General features: G+C 37.4%; 1 pseudogene; it reads left to right on the top strand.

Moving 5' to 3' along the window:
- LOC140699887 (formin-2-like) overlaps positions 1-20971 on the top strand; it is a 130841-nt pseudogene that overhangs the window by 80133 nt on the left and 29737 nt on the right.

The following is a 20971-nucleotide window of genomic DNA, read 5'->3' as shown; positions in this document are numbered from 1 at the left end:
CAGGTAGGAATGGATTTGCATGGAACCTCTATCTGAGTAGGTGGGCAGTTCACCCCAGGCATTTCCGTTAATCTGAGAATGATGCAAATCCAAATATTATGCAGTTCAGTTTTTCAGAACCATTTACTGTGGTACAGCTGGTTGCTGGTGAATTTAGGTCAGAAACTATGGTAAACCTGGCATATTGTAGGCACTGAATAAATATTGTTGAACAAATAAGCCAGCTGACTGCAGGAGGAGGACTTTATAAATATCAGTGACTATGCCCAATAATGATTAAAAGATTAAAAAAAATCATTCATCTCATAATAATCAATATGGCCAAGGTGAGTTTGTTGGTGGAATAAAGGTAAATGGAAAACCACATTTTTCTGCCAGAGGGAAACATTTAAAAAATCTTTTCTATGGTGTATTGCAGATAGCATGCTTAGGCTGGGTCTTCATGTCTCTTCTCTTGGGCTGTATCAGAGATGGAAAATCTGTCTGGGCAAGGAATACAGGCGGGGAGCACAGGCATCATGAAAAAGGAAGCAGCCGGGTTGTCACCTGATGAGCTGGCAGATATGATAGGAAATGCCTCTTGTCTAGAGATGAAACTCTCAAAAAGGCAAACCATGCCCTTCCCACCTCCCAACACACTTTTTCTGTTAAGTGAACAGAAATAAGGCAGATGCCTCATATGTTGTCCATGAGAATGGGATTTCATGATTTCTTTGACATTCCATTTCTAAGCTTACTGGAATAAGATTCACGTCCAAATCATTAAGACTTCAAACTCAACTAGTTGGCATGGGATGGCCTCAGCATACGAACAGTGCGTCTGTGTTGAACATCATCTCAGCACAGTCGCCTCACCCTGTCACTAGGACATTTCATAAAGTGGGGGTAAGACTTTGCCAGTCCTGTAATGTACACCTGTTGATGGTGACACTGCTGTTGACCTTCTGTCTCAGAGAGGGTTTGTGGAACAGTCTCCATCATGACTTGTCATGAGCTTGCTCGGCATCTCTTTGGCCTGGGTCTTGTACTCAGCTCTGTCAGGTCTGTTTTTGGAGGGATAAGGAATTTTTTTTCCATATGTTGGTGAGAGAAAAATCTGCTGCAAAGTGTTATATTGCTGAAGAAAGCTAGTTTTATTTACCTGTGTTGTATTTGGAAGAAAAATCTAGCCATTATATCTACTTGAGATTTTAAAGGATGCATGCAAATGCATTTGACCCTTGAGCAACACGGGGTTAGGGGCACCAGCCTTCTGTGCAGTCAGAAAGCTCTGTGTAAATTATAGTCAGCCCGTCATGTACGGAGTCCCTCCACATCCTCATTTCCACGTCCACAGATTCAACCAACCTCAGATCGTGTGGTACTGCAGAATTTACTACTGGAAAACATCTGTGTGTAAGTGGACCTGCGTAGTTCAAATTGTGTGACCTGTAATTCCTCTTTTCATGTGCAAACATTTTAGTACCTCATGATCCATTTCCAGGAAAGTGAATAGCCTTAATGCCATGGAATGTGTTTATAGAATTATTTCAAGCTATTCTTCTTATATACTATGAAAGCTACGAATTCTGGTTTTCTTTAAATATTTCAAAATAGCCAAATAATTTTCTGTGATCTGTCCTCTTCTTGAAAGTAAGACTGTAGCCAAATGCACTGCGATTTAAGGAGGTGGCTGTGCTGTTTTTACTTTCAGAAAAGATGTTTTCAGTGTGATAACAGAAGATTGCTTAGCTGGACACACTGCTGTTTGGCAGAAGGAGAAAGAGGTTGTTCTCTGGATGCCTAGAGTAGCAACGATGATGGATCTCTTGTATTTCTAAACCCTTCTCCTCCAAGGAACCAAAGACAGAGGATTTCATACTTTTCATAGAATCTATATTTGAGTTCTGTGATGACTTCTTAGCTTGCCCTTCTGCATTTTGAGGTATTTGAATCATAATGAGATTAGCTGGGAAGGCATATGGGAGTTTATCAGACTGTGATTTGACACAGTTCTCCTTTAGCAAACAAGCATGACTCAGATCAGAATTAAACACCAACCTGCTAACTTGGCACAACAGTAACCCTGTCTCTTAAGGAATCAAGAAGATAGAAAACCAGTCTCATATGTGGTCCATGCTTAAAACATCACACACATATATACACTTGCCCATTTTTTATGTCTTAACTTTTCTTTTCATTGAAGTATAGTCAGTTTACAATGTTGTGTCAATTTCTGGTGTACAGCACAATAGTTCAGTCATACACATACATACATGTATACATTTTCATATTCTTTTCATTGCAGGTTCCTAAAAGATACTGAATATATTCCCTGTGCTGTATAGTCAAAACACTGTCTATCTCACTTGCCCATTTTGAAGGAATGCCCTAGAGCTAGTAAACATGTAGCTGAGTCTCCTCTCACACAAAAGGGTAATTCCCTAACTGTAATGTTGATAATGATCCTAAGTCAGCTTGGGATCTTTCATGTCCAAATAAAGCTTAAATTTAACCTGAACCTATGAGCAGGAAAGTGGGAGAGTTTACATGGGAATGATTTAGATAGTAAGAATGGCCTCAGAGAGAAGTTTCTGGTTCATCCTATGTCAAATGAGGTCATGAGCAAATATATTTTGGTGAACACAGCAGTAGTGGTAGCAGCTGCTTCAGCAACAGAAATAATCATAGTGGTGATTATGACAACAACGGTCATAACAACCATGGAAACCTCCAGGTCACTGGGCTTTATTTACCACCTGCCAGTCACTGTCCTAGCAATCTAACATTAGCTCATTTCGTCCTCATGATCCTGTGAGGTAGACGCCATTGTCTGTGGTGTATAGTCCAGAAAACCAAGGTGCAGAGGGATCACAATGTTCCCAGGAGAGTAGAGGGCAGAGCTTGGGTGCAGACTTCAGCCATCTGGCTCGAGTCTGTTCTCTTAATCATGAAGTCATAGGTATGGATGTGGACTGTTATATATGAGTGTAAGTTTGGTATTTTATTCATATGGAAACCAGAATCAGAATAGATAATTTTAAAAATAATTTGGGTTTGTATTGATTTTCATATATGCCAAACGTTTATTTATGTATTTGTTTATTTTTGGTTGTTCTTATTTTTATTGGTTATCATTATTAAGTTTGTTTGGCACCTTCCAGTCTATACAGAAATTTACAAACATATCTTTTTGAAAAAATTGAAGTATAGTCAGTTACAATGTGTCAATTTCTGGTATACAGTATAATGTCACAGTCATGCATATATATATATATATATTCATTTTCATATTCTTTTTCATTAAAGGTTATTATAAGCTATTGAATATAGTTCTCTGGGCTATACAGAAGAAATGTCTTTTTATCTATTTTTCTATATAGTGGTTAACATTTGCAAATCTCAAAATCCCAAATTTATCCCTTCCCACCCCCTCATCTAATTTCCAGAAAGGCTTCTCTGTGTGTTGTTAAAGTTCATAATAACAATGGGAAAAGAAGCATTCATTGCTTAAATGTTCCTATGTGGAGTGTATAATGTAAAGCCTCTAAGTATTCTTATCTGAAATAGTATTTGCTGTTAAAAAGCTTCCCCTTATCATGTTGGGACATTGGGAAATCATGTGTGCTGTACTTCAAATGTTGTCTGCTGCTGTAAGATTGGTTGGTCGGAAAAGGAAAAGAGAGGTATGAATTTTATCTGTGAATCTGCTTAATTTTACTTATTGAAAATGTTTATTTTTTAGATTAAAAATGTCTTATCATAATCAGTGGGTATTTCAGGGCTCACAGGATGATGGCCTGAGTGATACTCTGAGTAGCAGAAGTCTAGTGTTGTGCATTGGTGTCCATTTGTCCTGTTGTAGCTGGCAGGGGTGTGTTTGGGTTGGACAGTGCTATTTGTCTCTTAGACCTAAAAGAATGTGTGAAATAGCAAACATTTTATAGTAAGACAATTTAGATTTGTTTTGAGGAATGCATCATAAATGTTTGGTACTTTGTAACTTTTAACATAACATCTATTTTTAATAGAATACATTCCTATTGCAAGCCTTAAAATGTATTTACATAGAAAACCACATCAAAATACAAGGCTATAAGTAAGATGAACACATGATTTGTGGAATCTGAGTCTGTTTTAGATGTTGAAAAATCACTGTTTTTTGAAGGTGCTTTTCCTGCAACTATTTATAGAGCATACCCAATCAATTCAAAGAATGCAGCAAAAATAACCTGTTTGTAAAAAATCCTCTTTCAGCCAGAATATTATTTTTATACTTCAAAATAAATGGCTAAAGACTGAACAAGCAAAGAGCCTAATGGCATATTAAAAAGGAAATATAATTAGGCTGATGATCCTTGACCTTGCTAGATGTATTAGGAAAATTATATTTAATTAATTGTACTTTGGAATTGTAAAAATTTAACAATGATGGTGATGTTTAGTTCTTTTGGACTTTATATTACATTTAATATGATGATATTATGTTCTGCTGGACTAGATGTATTAGAAAGGGGTATTAATTTTCAACAGATGAAATGTTCTGTTTATTAAGTTCCATCAGCATAGAAAAAAGGGCTTGGGGGAAATTTACTTAAGATTTATTGTCTTTTAAAATTCTTTATTGAAACTAAATTTCATCCTTGCAAAAGTGAGGGAAGATTTTTGTTCAGATGATGGGAGTGTGTCTTGTCAATACTGCTAAAGTGGAGTGACGCAGCTACTGCAGAGAACCTGGGAAACTGGAAAGAGAGGGGGCCCCAGTTACTTTCAGGGATGCATCCATTTCTTGACCTGATGGGAACACGGTTTATCCATTTCTGCAGGGAGAACAGCAGAGAAAAGCAGGAGCCATGTCAGGGAGAGCACAGAAGTTCTCTGGAGGGCTAATTTATTACAGAACAGCCCATGGGGTCCAGCATTATCTAATCATGTCACAAAATGTGCTGCCTGTGGTCAGGAATTGAATAGAATGAGTCAGCTGGACTTAGGGTGAGACTGTTTAGAAGAGATGAAACTTGAAGTGGGCCTTGAAGAGTTTATTTTATTTAGATATGTACAGAGGATTAAAGGATGAATTTAAAAAAATTATTGAAGTGTAGTTGATTTACAGTGTTAGTTTCAGGTGTAAAGCAAAGTCATTCAGCTATACATATGCATACATATATACATCATTTTCTTTTCAGAGTCTTTTCCGTTATATGTTGTTACAAGAAATTAAATGTAGTAAGGGATTAGTTTTGAAGATAGCACCATGAGCAAAGATTTCCTTGCGTCTTGTTTAAAACCATAGTAAATCAGCCAGCAGAGTAGCAAGCTTCTCCTGTGTGTGGGAAGTTCCGTGTGATGGTTTCAGTAATGTGAATGCAGGCTGTTGGTATTCATTTCCCTTAGCTGAATGTGTCTTCTTCTTGTCTTCCTAGTAAAAGTCTTTAGGTTTTTCACATTAGACATAAGACTGAGAAGTAAATTTAGATAAATTAGACCTGAAGTTAATTTTGAGGTCTTGGTTCTACATAGTGGAATGTATGTTTCTTTACTAGAGACAGCAACAGGGTTTTGGACTATTCCAGTGCAAAGGAGAACTTTATTTCTTTTTTATTTTAAAGTGTAGTTACATTTATGATAGCTCCTACCTTTTGCCTGTAGGAGGTGATGCTGTTGACACTAGACTGATTGCTCACAGTGTGCCTCTGTGTGACCTAAGCTGAAAAATAGCTCCAGTTATGGAGGACACAAAGTTAAGACTTAGAAGAAAAATTAATGTTCTTACTTATATCCCTAGTTTTTAATTTAAAACTTTTTTATTTAAACCAAAATATAAATTTATATTTCTGAAAGGAAATGACACCAGACCATAATTTGAAATTACATGCACACACAGACACAAATCACTGGTAAACATAATTTTTATCTACACAGAATATAATACAGCTGCACATTTCTTCTTTATTCTTTTGACTAACTTTAAAAGGAAGTACATAAAACAATATGTATATTATCGAGCCTATGACATATAGACGTAATATATTTGAGAACAAACTAGTAGAAACAAAAGCTGTATTTGTATTAGAGTAAGGAAGTGACACCATATGTAATTCAAATCTACAGAAAAAAATGAAGAGAATAATAAAGGGTAAATAAGATTAATATAATATAGTTTATAAGTATACTTCTCTCCTCTCTCAAGTTCTTTAAAAGGCAAATGATTATATAAACTAATAATTATAACAGTTTGTACCATATATAAATCACACACATAGTATGTATAACAGTAGTAACATAAAAAGGTGGGAAGTGAATGGAGCTATAGAGGAGTAAAGTTTCTATATTTTTGAAATTAAGTCAGTATAAATATGAGATAGATTCTTGTAAATTAAAATAAATATTGTAAGCCCTAGACTAACCACTAAGAAGACTCAAATACAGTATAAAGTATTTGGGCTCAAATACTGAATAAAGTACAAACGAATTAAGTATCTACTTAATCTATGTATCCATCCATTACAAAAGAGGGCAATAAAGGAAGAATAGAGGAACAGGAGCACATTCTGACCCAACAGTTCGCCTGCTCTGGACAAGCCGCGCCCGATTGACTCTAGGAACCCCTGAGCCTGCACAGTCCTCGCGCGGACGAGTAGAGCACCCTCGCCCCGCTCAGCTCACCTAAGCTCCCTCCCCGAGGTGAGCCCGGCCCCCACGTCCTCCAGGCGGGGTTGAGGTTGGCTGGGGGGTGCTCCTTTTGGGCGGTCTCCAAGGCGTGAGGCCCCGAGGCGCTCTGGGGGATGGCCTCGTCCCTCGCTCAGTGGCCCCACGTCTCTTTTGGGAGGCCAGTGCGGGTGCGGAATCCGGGAGGTGTCCGCACAAAAGGCCAAGACAAACTCCCCATCGCCTTCCCTCCCTCTTGCCTTCCTCGCCCCCTCCCTTTCTTGCCTGCTCCCTCCTCTTTCAAACCTCGCCTCGGCTCGCTCAGATGGTGTCAGTTCAGTCCCAGCGCCTCGGAGCGAGGAAATGGCCATGGAGCCGGAGACGCAGGTAAAGGGGGCGCGCCCCTCGCCGGCGCGCGGTCCCAGGTGGCGCCTCGCCTGTCCCCTCTGGCGTCCTGCGAGCCCGCCCTCGAGTCTCCGGAACTCATTATCTCGCCCCGTCCCCCCCGATGGTCCTGCCGTCCTACCCGCCCCCCAGCCCCCTATCCATACTATGTGTTCCGCTCCTCTAGGGCGCCCCCTCCCCACCCATCTTCTGAGCAAATCCACCAGCAGGTGTCCGTGGAGCCCCCGGTGTGTACAGACGTGTTTGACCATCACACTCACTCTTGGAAACAGTCTAGATGGCTTGGGGGCAGGGGAGCAACCCCTTCCTCGTGTCGGGAGCGAGGGGCCCGCTGGAGGGAGCCTGGGGGCTGCGTGGGTGGTTGGGTGGGAGGCTGTTCCTGAAAAGTTGGGTGGCTCTTCCGAGCAGGTCTCCCCGTTTGCCTACTCGGTTGTGGGGGGCGGGCGGAACAGTGGGCGCCAGCATGGGGGTCTCCTGCGATTGCCCCGAAGGGGCCACGGCAAGTTGGAAACAGCCAAAACAGTGTATTCTAACAGGCGTCCCCTGCAAACAGTGGCCAGGGCCGTCCGCAGAGGCTGGGCAGAGGGCGCCTCTACAGAGGCCAAGGGAGGGACTGGACCTCGCTGCCCTAGGCACACAGCTGTGTGTGGACCATAGCTGTTTTGACCCTCCTTTTATGAGTGTGGAGCCCAGTCACATTCTGTGTTTCCAGTAGTGAGTCCAGTTCCATTCCCTGCTGTGTGACCTCTCCCCCTACCAGTTTCTGCATAAGCCAAGATCTTTACCTTCTCCTCCATGTGCACACTCCAGTGACCTCTCACCTCCACACTGCTTATTAACTTGGGCTTCTCTGCTATTTCTGGTCCAAAGAGATATTATAATTTTTTTAAAGCACACTGTGTGGCTTGGTTTTCTCTCTTTATGTTCTCATTCATTGCTATGTGTTTTCAGCAGCACAAAGGCTCAGCCTATGAATTTTTCATTCCATTTGCCTGGAAATCTCTATTCACTTTTATACATTTTTTCCCACTGAAAATTATAACATGAGCATTTCCCGTGTCATTTAATGTAATTCAAAATCTTTTTAAGATGATTTCATAATAATCCATCTTATGATTGCGCTGTAATTTAGTTGTCATTTGATTCTTGTAAGAAATTAGACTCCAGTTTTCCTTGCTCTTGAGAAACATTGTGTTGAACATCCTTATTGACAGCCTTTTTACTATAGCTCTGATTATTCTTTAATATAGATTCTGATAATTATGGGATCAGAGGCAATGAATATTTGTTTTCAGATTCTTGATTTTTATTACCCAAATACCTTCTAGAAAAGCAACTTGTGAATTTAAAGGGTGGGATGTCTCATAAAATAGAATTGAAAAATAAAATTTATGAGATTTAGATCAGTAAGGAATCTCAGAGATATTATAGTCTAATACCTATCATTCAACAACTTTTATTAAATTAATAGAAAATAAAAACATAAACCCTTCCTTCTAGTTCATAGACTAATAAGAAGACCAATACTTCTGTGAATAACCGCTATACAGTATACAGGTACTTTTAGTTATGTAAATAAGATAATATAGAAACACAGAAAAGGAATGTTTAAATATTCTTGGGAAATTATATGTAAATTGGATTTTGAAAAGTAACCTAAAAAGTGACAAGAAATGGATTGCAAAATCTGATATAGCTAGAACATAAGTTGCTCAGGGACATGGAATCAGAAGATGACAAGCCATCCTTGCAAAGGGTCTTAAGGACCTACTGAAAAGTTTGGACTCCATTCTGCAATCACTGTGTAGCCACGGGAATGCTTCTAGGCCAGGACGCAGTGCACTCAGGCATTTCTGAAAGGCCATCAGGAGGCACTTGTGAATCATGGTTTAGAGGGGAGACTTGAAGCAGCAGACCTAGACAGTCAGTTGTTGAGGGCACAAGCTGAGGCCCCTGTGTTAGGATGAAAAGGATCTGGGAGTACTTGGAGATGCATTACAACAAGATTCTAACCAAACAGATACAGAGAGTAAGGAAGAAGGGATAAGATGACTCTTTAATAGCTTGTATACCGTGTGGATGCTAATACTATTCCAGAAGAGAATCCAGGAGGAATGAATAGTCCAGATACCCCTGTATTCATGGAATGCTGTAAACATAAGATGAGAAGGTTTTCTGATTATGCAGACCACACAAATTTATATGCTTTAGAAGGGGTTAACATTTTATTCCAAATGCAATATCCAGCCACTGAAGAATTCTGTTTAGGGAATTGGAGTGATATAATTTGTGTCTTGAAAATACTGCTCTGGCAAGCATAGAATTTCAGAGACATGTTGGTAAAAAACTCAAATAAAAGATGATAATCATTTTGACAAAGGAGGGGGACAGAAGAGATGGAAAGAACTTTAAAAAATGATTCCAATTTTAGGGCCAGTGAGGGTGGTATAAACTATTTAAATGTTTCTGTGTACAAGCTAATATATAACTGCTTCTTAAAAATTTGATCGCTCCATAATTTCCTCCAGGTGAACATTAGATTACTGAAAAGTTTTTCTGTTTGAGATGTTTAAAAGCCTTTACATAAGCTTTGAAGGAAATATTTTAATTTGTGATTTTTTTCCAAAGTCAGTAAGCTTTAATTATCTTTCTCTCTCTTCTCATTTTCCCTCCCCTTCTCTGTACCAATATGCTCATGTACTCAATTCAGATAAACATTTTCTAGGATGTTTAGACTTTTTATGCTGTAAATCTCTTGACTCTCCATTACTTTCAGTGGTAATTTTGCTAGTGGAAGGGAGAGTTATTGAGAAGAAAATCAAGTCATTGGTCATTTAATTTTAAGATTTTATGCCATTTATTCACATTACAAAAAAAAAGTAAAGTTGTATTTCCTCATTTTCACTAAACTTTTCCTTTTTGGACCTGACTGCCTTGAGAAAAACCACAATAATTAATGGTGATTATTTATCTGACATTTAAATGAAGACTTATTTTATTTTAGAAATTATCCCTGATTGTGTTACAGTGTGTACTTTGCAAAAGTGTTTTCTTTTCATGCAATAATCAACTTGGATTAATTCAAAGCTGTAAGATGCTGTTTCACACAGGGACCCAATAAACAAATTATCACATGAAAGTATCATCTTCACATATGGAGTAAACTGTCACCATGGGATTCAAGTCATTAAAAGTACTCTTTGTGAATGTTTCATTCTCTGTGACTGAGGTCCTGTGATTATTTCTTTTTCCATTTTCCATTTGCAAACTCCTGCTCACCCTTTGTACTCAGCTAGAGTGACTTTTCAATAAAGCTGTCTGGATGAACTTGACCTTCAGAAGAACATTGGTAAAAATACACCTGTAGCTTTATAAGCAGATATTTACAGAGGTGAATGACAGGCAATATGTTAAAAGTGAGGGTGTAAATATCAATACTTTTTCAAATTACACCTAGGATTTCATCTTGGGAAATACTACTGATTAATATATTTTCCAAAAATTTAAAAAGTCAGAGAATGTGAAATATTGGCAAAGATCTGAATTAGTGAGAACTCTTTTACACTGATAACAGAAATATAAATTGACACACTTTCTTTGGGAAACAGTCTGGCAATATCTCATTAAGTTTCAAAAGTTCATATTCTCTGACCCAGCATTTGGTCCCTAGATGTATATACCAGTGCAGGGGTGACCAGGCTAACTACATAGCTCTTTATATTTATAGCAGCAGCATCAAAACCCCTCAGATACTTTTCAATAAAATAATTGCTGTATAAATATCTTCTTTCAAAGAACATCTGTTGAAGAGTGAAACTGATTCCACTGCATTAATCTGAATTAAAAATAGTTAACTCTTAATGCAATCTGGAGAAAAACAAGGCATGGGAAAATACAAATACTATAATTTCAATTTTCAACGTTAATTATATGTATATATAATTACTTGTTTAGGGGTAGCAAGGGGCTGAAAAAGACAGAGTTGAAGGTAGTGATCATCTCTGGGCCTGAGGGTGGGATGTAAGGAGCATATGGGACTCTTCCAAAGTACTAATTATGTTCTGTTTCTTAAGTTGGAAATTGGGAATATGTTATATACATGTTATGTATGCTCCTCTGTGCATATACATCTTTAATCTTTGTATTTAGAAGAAATAAGATTAGGCAACCATCCAAGAATCTGTTTGAATTAGAGTTGAAATCTAATCATTGGACTTACTAATTTAGAATGTGTGACCACTTCAGCCTTTTTTATTGTTTATGAAGAAATTATACAGCTTAGAATATTCAAGAATAAATACAATTAAGGACTGTTTAGAACAAACTGTGTTTAAGAAGAATTTAAATACAAGTTTACAGGTGAATTGTAGTAATATGTAAATCTTTTTGGGGAAATAGTAACCTGAAAAACTGGCAAATTTTCTGGTAAACAGTTAAAACAGATATTATGTATAAGCAGTTAAATAAAAGCAAAATTAAATACTAGTGTCAGAAAGCTGTTGAGTACTTAGAAAAGTATAATCCATTAGATTAATGGATTATTGTTTCTACTAGTTGTGAGTAAAGTCAGGAAAACAGAAACTATATTTGTTAGTTTAACAGAAATCATTTTACACAGGTAATTAGGTTACCACATGTTAGAGCAAAAAGGGAACTCTTAGGTAAATACTGGGAGCACCATCATCCCTAGGGCAGAGGAGTGAGATGAAGAGGTTGGAGTTCTCCAGGAACCTGGCATGAGGGAGAGCGTTCTGTGGGGCTCAGACCCAGACGTCTGTGGAGAGGATGCTGCCTGTGCAAACAGTGCCCGAGGAGCTCAGAGAATGAGCCTCACAGAGCTGAGCCTGGGAGCTTTGAGGAGGTCATACTGACTGGGCTGGTACTTTGAAGGGTGCTTTGATGCTGGGTTTGGGCCTGTAAAACCAAACTGGGAACCGGAGCCACCTGCTGATTTGTGAGAAGTGTCTGTAGGCAGAGCTCACAGGAATAGCAAGCCCCTCTGCTGCCCCTCCCCTCCTCCAACCCCTCTCTTCCCTCCTCCTCAGTGAAACCTGTCAGGGAGCCAGATGGCAAAGGACAAAGGTAACTGGCTGACTCCTAGCACCAGCATCCCAGGCCTTAGTACGGAAAGGGAGTTTGGGGCTAAAAGACAATATCTTAACTACTTATTCCATTCTTTTGTTTTCCTTTTATTGAAGTATAGTTGATTGACAATCTTGTGTTAGTTTCTAGTGTACAGCATAGTGATTCAGTTATACACACACACACACACATATTTATATTCTTTTCCATTAGAGGTTACTACATGTTATTGAATGTAGCTTCCTGTGCTCTACGACAGGACTATGTTGTTTATTTATTCTGTATATAGTAGTTTGTATCTGTTAATCCCGGACTCCCAGTGTATCCCTTCTCCCTCCCTTTCCTCTACAGTAACCATAAGTTTGTTTTCTATGTCTGTGAGTCTCTTTCTGTTTGTAATTCTTTAATTTACATTTTTATTTCCATTATTCTAATGTGACCCTACCTGTCTCTTTTTGGTTCTCAAAGTTAAGAATAAATGGAAGAAATGCATCACTTGTGGAGACACTTACACCGCACTGTACCTTGTCTTCTCCTGGTTAACAGTTCTTTGTGTTATCTTTACACGTTATTTAGTCCTTTCATTGTTGTTTTGTAGACAGCCTCACAGATGACCATACCCATTGCCAAAACTCAGAGAAGAAGAAGTCAGAACAGAGCACGGATGGAGGATTCTGACCAGTGTCTGGAGCAGTAGAAAGGTGCTGAGCTTGTTTGAGTAGCACACCTCACGTAGCCATAACCCACATCCTCTTTGGTTTTAGTAACAGTTACTTGTTAACTCAATTATACATGTGATTTGCAGGTCATTCTTATTATACCTTCGCCACCTTTCTGTGCTACATGTTGTCCTTGCTTCTGTATCATAAAGCTTTGAAATGTATATATGTTGGAACTCATGGCTTCTGATAAGCCCTCATCAATATTTATAAGAAATTGATAATTTCACAAAAACATCTTAAGTTCTTGTGCTGTGTCCTAAAAGTTGCAACTTCACTGAAATTTCTTTTCTCAAACTTTTTATTCAATTAACATTGGTCTGTAACTTTATATGTTTCATGTATACAACATTGTACTTCTAATCCTTGGTGCCCTACAGTGACCTCATCACCAAAAATACTTTCCATGTGTCACTATCCAGTTGTCCCACTGTTACCTATTTTGTCCTTCCCCTCTAGTAACCACTACTCTGTTCTCAGTAGCTATGTGTTTATTTTTAGTTGGTTTGGTTTCTTCATTTATTTTGCTTTTTTGTTTGCTAGTTTGTTTTTTATTTTCCACATATAAGGGAAATCATACAGTATTTGTTTTTCTGCACTGACTTATCACTTCACAGAACACCCTCAAGGTGCATCCATGTTGTTGGCAATGGTGAAATTTCATCTTATTATGGCTGAGTGATACTCCATTGTGTATATATCTACCATATCTTCTATATCCATTCATGCATTGGTAGTGATTAGGTTACATCCATATCTTGGCTGTTATAAGTAATGCTAGTGAACATAGGGCTGCATTTATCTTTTTGAATTAGTGTTTCTGTGTTGTTAGGATAAACATCCAGAAGTAGAATAAGTGGGTCATATGGTAATTCTATTCTTAATTTTTTGAGGACTCTCCCTACTCATTTCCATACCAGCTGCGTGAATTTTCATTCCCAGAAATAGTGCATGAGGTTTCCCTTTTATCCACATTCTTACCAACAATTGTTATTTCCTATTTATTTGATAATAGCCATTCCAATAGGAGTGAGGCAATTGTGATTTTGATTTTCATTTCCCTAATAATTAGTGATGTTGAATGTCTTTTCAAGAGTCTGTTGGCCACGTGTATGTCCAAAGCATATATTTTCTTGTAGAAGTTTTATGGTTTCAGGCCTTACATTGAAGTTTTTAATCCATTTTGAGTTGATTTTTGTGCATGATGTGAGATAGTGGTCTACCTTCATTTTTTTTTTAAACCTGGCTGTCCAGTTTTTCTAACATGATTTTGAAGAGACTCTGCTTTCTCCATTGTATGTTCTTTTCTTCTTTGTCAGAAATTAATTGCACATACAATTATGAGTTTCATTATGGGCTTTCAATTCTGTTACACTGATGTATGTTTAAATTTTTCTGCCAATACTATGCTTTTTTGATTACTATGTCTTTGTAATATGGTTTGAAATCAGGGCATGTGAAGCAAATAACAGTGGTGTCTCCTTCAGTTGATGAGTGTTGCTCATTGTCATTTGATTGTGTGGAACATTTACTAAACTCCTTTAGGTCAATGAAAACCTGCTGGGTCCAATATTTATTCCAGTTCCAGCATCAGTGTATTTCAGAATTGGAAGATATTGGCATCTATAGTGACAGAACTACTCCAGAAACTCTGAAGGCGTCTCTGAGGTTTCTAGGCCAGTCAGAGATGCCTGCAATTACACTTTAAGTCATTATTTAATGACAACTTTAGGGGCAGCCAGTATGCAGCCAAGCCCCTGGCCAGTATTATTAAGAGCCTGTGTAAGATTCTGGGATAGTCATTTCTGCCCTTGGTAAACATTATCACCTAGTCATAGAAGTTAATTTTGTGATACCCTTAGAAAATGTCAGAGGCTTCACTTTGAATAAATTTATATATGTAGTGTGCTGGTGTATATTGTATAATATTTTCTATTGTATACAAATCACTCTGATACTCAAAGCATTATACCAATTTATTTGTAGATTTTAACCAAGAATTAATTTGTACAAATCCTAAATGTTAGAGCAAGTTTTTAACTTTTCAATATATTATGGTTAAGGATGGACATATTTGAAGAATTCTAGATGCATATGTGAAATGTTATAAACAGCAAGTTTGTATGTGACAAGAACATTTTTATTATTTTATTGTGAGATGTTTCATGTCATCTTAAATATGGTTTTAATCCATGAAGTAATAACTTTTCACAACCAACTTAGGAAAGTTGAATATTTTTCCTTATTGAGAAGAGTTGAGCTTGTAAATCATCTTTCATACTATGCCTTCCCAGTGTGTCTGCTGTCGCTCTGAAGTGGCAGCCACACCATCAGTTAAAGAGATACTTGTGTCCGCAGCTACAGTGCCCTCAGCCTCTAAAACTTACATCAGATGCAGATGAAAGCCAAGCCTTACACTGTCTGTGAGGCGTGTTTGACTGCCCTTAACTCTAAACCAGACGTTCTGTAGCAGCACCCTGGCCTCACGTCCTTTAGTTGGAAGTCTTGAAATTCCAAGTTAGACAAACTGGGACACCTTGTTATTTACTGTTGTTTGTATGTAGCTTTTTATTTTGATGTAACTCAAGCCTACAGGAAAGTTGCAAGCTGGCACTTGGAAATCCTACATTTGCTTTACCTGGACAACCAGTTGCCTAATTTTCCCATTTCCCATTTTTTCTACCATTCCCTCCCTCCTGCCCCTCACATACAGACATGTATGTATGCGTGCTGGTATGTACATATGTAGCTCTGCATGATTTTTTCCTGAACCATCCACCAGCAAGTCAGAGATACCATGCTCCTTAACCACCAAGTACTTTAGTGCATATGTTCTGAGAACGGGGGTGTCCTTTGACATGTACACTGTATAATTATCAAATTGGACAAATTTGACATCGATCAGTACTATTATCTAATCCACAGCCTGCATTTAGAAGTGTTCTTTATAACTGTTTTTGCCGATCTAAGATCACACATCTCGTTTAGTTGTCACGTCTCCTGAGGCCTCTTGAACCTGTGGCAGCTCCACAGTCTTTGTCTTTCTGACCTTGCCATCAGGGCGCACACAGCGGCTTGTTTTGTACACACACGTCTCTTCTTCTGAGTTTGTCTGCTGAGTGATCCGTGTCCTGTCCATTGGCTGACTTGTGTCTGAGGGCTGTCGGTCTCATTACTGCTAATGAGGATAAACACTTTGGTCACTTTGTCTGGGTGGTGTCTGCCTGTTACTCCACTATGAAGTTATCTTTTTTCCATTTAGAATCAGTAAGTCATTTGTGTGGTGATTCTTTGAGGGTATCTAAATATTCTGTCCTCATCCTCCTTCACCCACTAGACTGAGCATCTGTTAAAACTTCTAACTTCCTTATTCCTTCTCTGTTGGTTGAAGCTTGTCATTCTTGTGTATACATTTCTTTAAAACAAGCTTGGTATACCCTTAATTCCATTTTAAGCTACTTTGGTCTTTAGTGTATCATGAGAGGCATTCATCAGTGTTAACTAATTAATTATAGTTATAGCTTATAGGAAAGGTTAAGTTTATAGGAAAACCCAGTTTACCTTTCCTTGTAGTCTCTCAGTGTCATCTTTAGAATTCCTGTAAACTTCTACAATTTATTTTGCTTTCCTATGAGTTCTGAGCTAATAGTAATGTTTATTTAACAATTTGTTTATTCTCAGAAATCAAAAGTTGTTCCCATGAAGAGCCATATGATTTGGAAAGGGAAACGGCTAGAAATAGTCCTATCCTATTTTCAGTAGGAAAGAGTCTTTAGTAAGTGACACATTATGTCATGATTTATCACATGAATGTATTCAAAAAGCAGCATTATTTTAAAAAATTAAGTTGAATTTATGCATGGACTTAGGTATAGAGCTCTATTATTGAGTATCAAAATTCCTTAAGACCTTTCCTTTGGCTAGTTTGCTAATGGTTGTAATTCAGAACAGGCACAGTGATGGAAATATAAATGGATTCTTTTTGATTTTGTAGATACTTTTTTTCATTTCTTTTCTCATAGTATAGGTGATGCATGATCCATTCTAGTGGCAGAAGTATGTGAATTTCTTATATATGTACCTTTGAAGGAAACATGTGGCAAAACATCTATTTTTAGGCAGGACCATGTTGCCTTCTGAAGTTAAGAAAAAGCAAATATCCAACACCGAGAAGTGTTGTGATTTGTAATGCTTTTACCTTTTTGATTGCATTGTTGACCATTGAAAAGATAAGTATTTAGAAAATGGGAGAATATATATATATATTTAGTGAAGTATACTCGATTTACAATGTTGTATTTTTGATATACAGCATAATGATTCATTTATATGTGTGTGTGTGTGTGTGTATAAATAACCCTTACCATATTCTTTTGCATTATACATTAACACAGGATATTGAATATACTTCCCTGTGCTATACAGAAGAAATCTATTGTTTACCTACTTTATATATAGTACTTAGTGTGTGCAAACCTCGAGCTCCCAATATATCCCTTCTTTTACCCATAAATATGTCTGAATCTGTTTCTGTTTTGTAAATAAGATCATTTGTATCTTTTTTTAAGATTCTACATATAAGCGATATCCTATGGTATTTTTCTTTCTCTTTCTGGCTTACGTCACTTCAACTGACAATCTCCAAGTCTGTCCATATTGCGGCAAATGGCATTTTATTCTTTTTATGGCTGAGATGTATTCCATTGTATAAATATACCACAAATTCTTTATCCATTCATTTGTCAAGGACATTTGTGTTGTTTGCATGTCTTGGCTATTGTAAAGAGTGCTGCTATGAACATTGGGGTGCATGTATATAGTCAAATTAGAGTTCCCTCTGTATGTATGTCCAGGACTGGGATTGCTGGATCATGTGCTAAGTCTATTGTCACTTTTGAGGAATCTCTGTACTATTTTCCACAATGGTTGCACCAAACTACATTCCCAACATCAGGGTAGGAGAGTTCCCTTTTCTCCACACCCTCTCCAGCATGTATCATTTGTGGACTTTTGAATGATGGCCATTCTGACTGGTGTGAGTAGATACCTCATTGTAGTTTTGATTTTCATTTCTCTGATCATTAGCAATACTGAGTATTTTTTCATGTGCCTGTTGGTCATTTGTGTGTCTTCATTGGAGAATTGCTTGTTTAGGTCTTCTGCCCGTGTTTGGACTGGGTTGTTTGTTTTTTCCTTGTTAGGTTATATGAGCCGTTTATGTATTCTGAAAATTAAGCCCTGTCAGTCTCATCTTTTTCAAGTATTTTCTCCGATTCCATAGGTTGTCTTTTTGTTTTGCTTATGTTTTCATTTGCTGTGCAAAAGCTTATAGGTTTAATTAGGTCCCATTTGTTCATTTTTGCTTTTGTTTCTTTTGCCTGGGTAGACTGCCCTAGGAGAGCATTGCTGAGATTTATGTTGAGAATGTTTTGCCAATGTTTACTTCTAGGAGATTTAGGGTGTCTTACGTTTCATCTTTAAGCTGTTTTGAGTTTATTTGTGTGTATGGAGTGAGGGAGTGTTCTGACTTCATTGACTTACATGCAGTTGCCCGGCTTTCCCAATACCACTTCTCAGGAGGTGATCTTCACTGTATATTCTTGCCTCCTTTGTGGAGGATTCATTGACCATAAGTCTATGGATTTATTTCTGGGCTCTCTATTCTGTTCCATTGATCCATATGTCTGTCTTTGTGCCAGTACCACACTGTTTTGTTTACTGTAGCTTAGAGTATTATGTGAAGATGGGAGGGTTGTTTCTCCAGCTCCGTTCTTTTTCTTCCGTACTGTTTTGCCAATTCTGTCTCTTCTGTGATCCCACATAAATTTTAGGATAATCTGTTCTAGTTCTATGAAAACTGTCCTGGGTAATTTGTCAGGGATCACATTAAATATGTACATTGCTTTGGGTAGTATGAACATTTTAACAAAAATTCTTCTAATCTAAGAGCATGGGATATCTTTCCATTCCTTTAAGTACTCTTTAATTTCCTAATCACTGTTTTGTAGTTCTCTGTGTACAAGTCTTTCACCACCTTGATCAAACTTGTTCCTAAAGTATTTTATTTTTTGGATATGATTTTAAAAGAATTGTTTCTTTTCTTTTTTGTTATTTCATTGTAAGTGTAAAGAAATGTGACTGATTTGTGTATGTTACTCTTGTGTCCTGCTACCTTGCCAAATTCTTTTATTAGCTCTAGTAGTTTCTGTGTGGAGTCTTGAGGGTTATTTATATATAGTATCATGTCATCTGCATTTAGTGGCAGTTTTACTTTTTCTCTTCCAATTTGGATCCTTTTTCTTTTTCTTGTCTGACTGCTATGGCTACGATTTCCAGTGCTGTGTTGAATAGAAGTAGTGAGAATGGGCACCCTCTTCTTGCACAGATTTTAGTGGGAAAGTTTTCAACTTTTCACTATGAAGTATTAGTTGCCTGTCAGTTTGTCATAAATAACTTATGTTGAGATATGTTCTCTTTATACGTACCTTGGTAAGAGTTTTTATCATAAATTGGTGTTGAATTTTATCAGATGCTTTTTCCACATCGATTTAGATGATCATGTAAATTTTCCCTTTTCTTTTGTTGATGTGATGTGTCATGGGGATTGATTTGCATAAGTTGAACCATCCTTGTATCCCTTAGTTGAATCCAACTTAATTATAGTGTATGATTTTTTTTAGGTGTTGTTGGATTCTCTTTGCTGATATTTTGTTGAAGAGTTTTGTATCTATGTTGATCAATAATATTGGTTTATAGTTTTCTTTTTTGGTAGAGTCTTTGTCTGGTTTTGGTATCAGGGTGATGGTGGCTTCATAGAAGAGTTTGGCAGTGTTCTCTCCTCTTCAGTCTTTTGGAAAATCTTGAGAAGGATTGGTATGAGTTCTTTGTATGTTTGATAGAACTCCCCAGTGAAGCCATCTGGTCCTGGACTTTTGTTTCCCGGGAAGTTTTTTATTGTTGATTCGATTTCACCTCTAATGATCTGTCTGTTCAAATTATCTAGTTTTTCTCAATTCAGTTTTTGCAGACTGTATGTTTCTAGAAACCTGTCCATTTCTGTAGGTTGTACAGATTGTTGCCATATAGTTGCTCATAGTATTTTCTTATTATTTTTATATCTCTGTGGTGTTGTTGCATTTCTCCATTTGCAGTTCTTAGTTTGTTGGTTTATTTTTGACCTCTCTATTTTCTTCTTGATGAGCTGGGCTGAGGTTTGTTGATTTTGTTTACTCTTCAAAAACCCAGCTCTTGGTTTGATTGATTTTATTCCTGACATTTTTAAAAAATCTGTTTTATTTATTTCCCCCCAATCTTTATTATTTCCTTCCTTCTGCTAACTTTTAGTTTTATTTTTTCTTCTTTTTTCTAATTCTTTTAGGCAGTGGGATAGATTGTTTATTTGAGATTGTTCTTGTCTTTTGAGGAAGGCCTGGTTTGCTATGAACTTCTCTCTTAGGACACTTTGGCTGCATCCCGTAGATTTTGTGTGGTGGTGCTTTCACTGCATTTTTCTCAAGGTATTTTTTAGTTTCTTCTTTGAGTTCATCATTAACCTATTTTTTAACATGTTAATGGTGGTATGGTTCCTGTAGAGTAAACTACACATGTTTCAAACGTACAATTTCATGAATTTTGATAGACGTCTATACCCATGAAACCACTAACACAATCAAGAATGCCAACATTTCCATCACTCCCCAAGAGATGCAATTTTCAAATTATCAGTTTATCCCTTCCCACCCCTTTTACCCCCTGGTAACTATAAGTTTGTTTTCTGTGTCTGTGAGTCTGTTTCTGTTTTATAGATAATGTTTATTTGTGTCCTATTTTTAGATTCCACATATAAGTGATATCATTTGGTACTTTTCTTTCTCTTTCTGGCTTACTTCACTTAGAATGATGATCTCCAGGTCCATCTATGCTGCTGCAGATGGTAGTATTTTATTATTTTTATGGCTGAGTAGAATTCCAGTATATATATGTGTATATATATATATGTGTATGTATGTATGTATGTATATGTATATATATATATACACACACACACACCACATCTTGTGTATCCCGTCATCTGTTGATGGACATTTGGTTTGCTTCCATGTCTTGTCTACTGTACATAGTGCTGCTATGAAAATTCA

Source organism: Vicugna pacos, chromosome 11 (assembly GCF_048564905.1).
Source record: "Vicugna pacos chromosome 11, VicPac4, whole genome shotgun sequence".
NCBI lineage: Eukaryota > Metazoa > Chordata > Mammalia > Artiodactyla > Camelidae > Vicugna > Vicugna pacos.
This window is presented reverse-complemented; position numbering and strand designations above follow the sequence as displayed.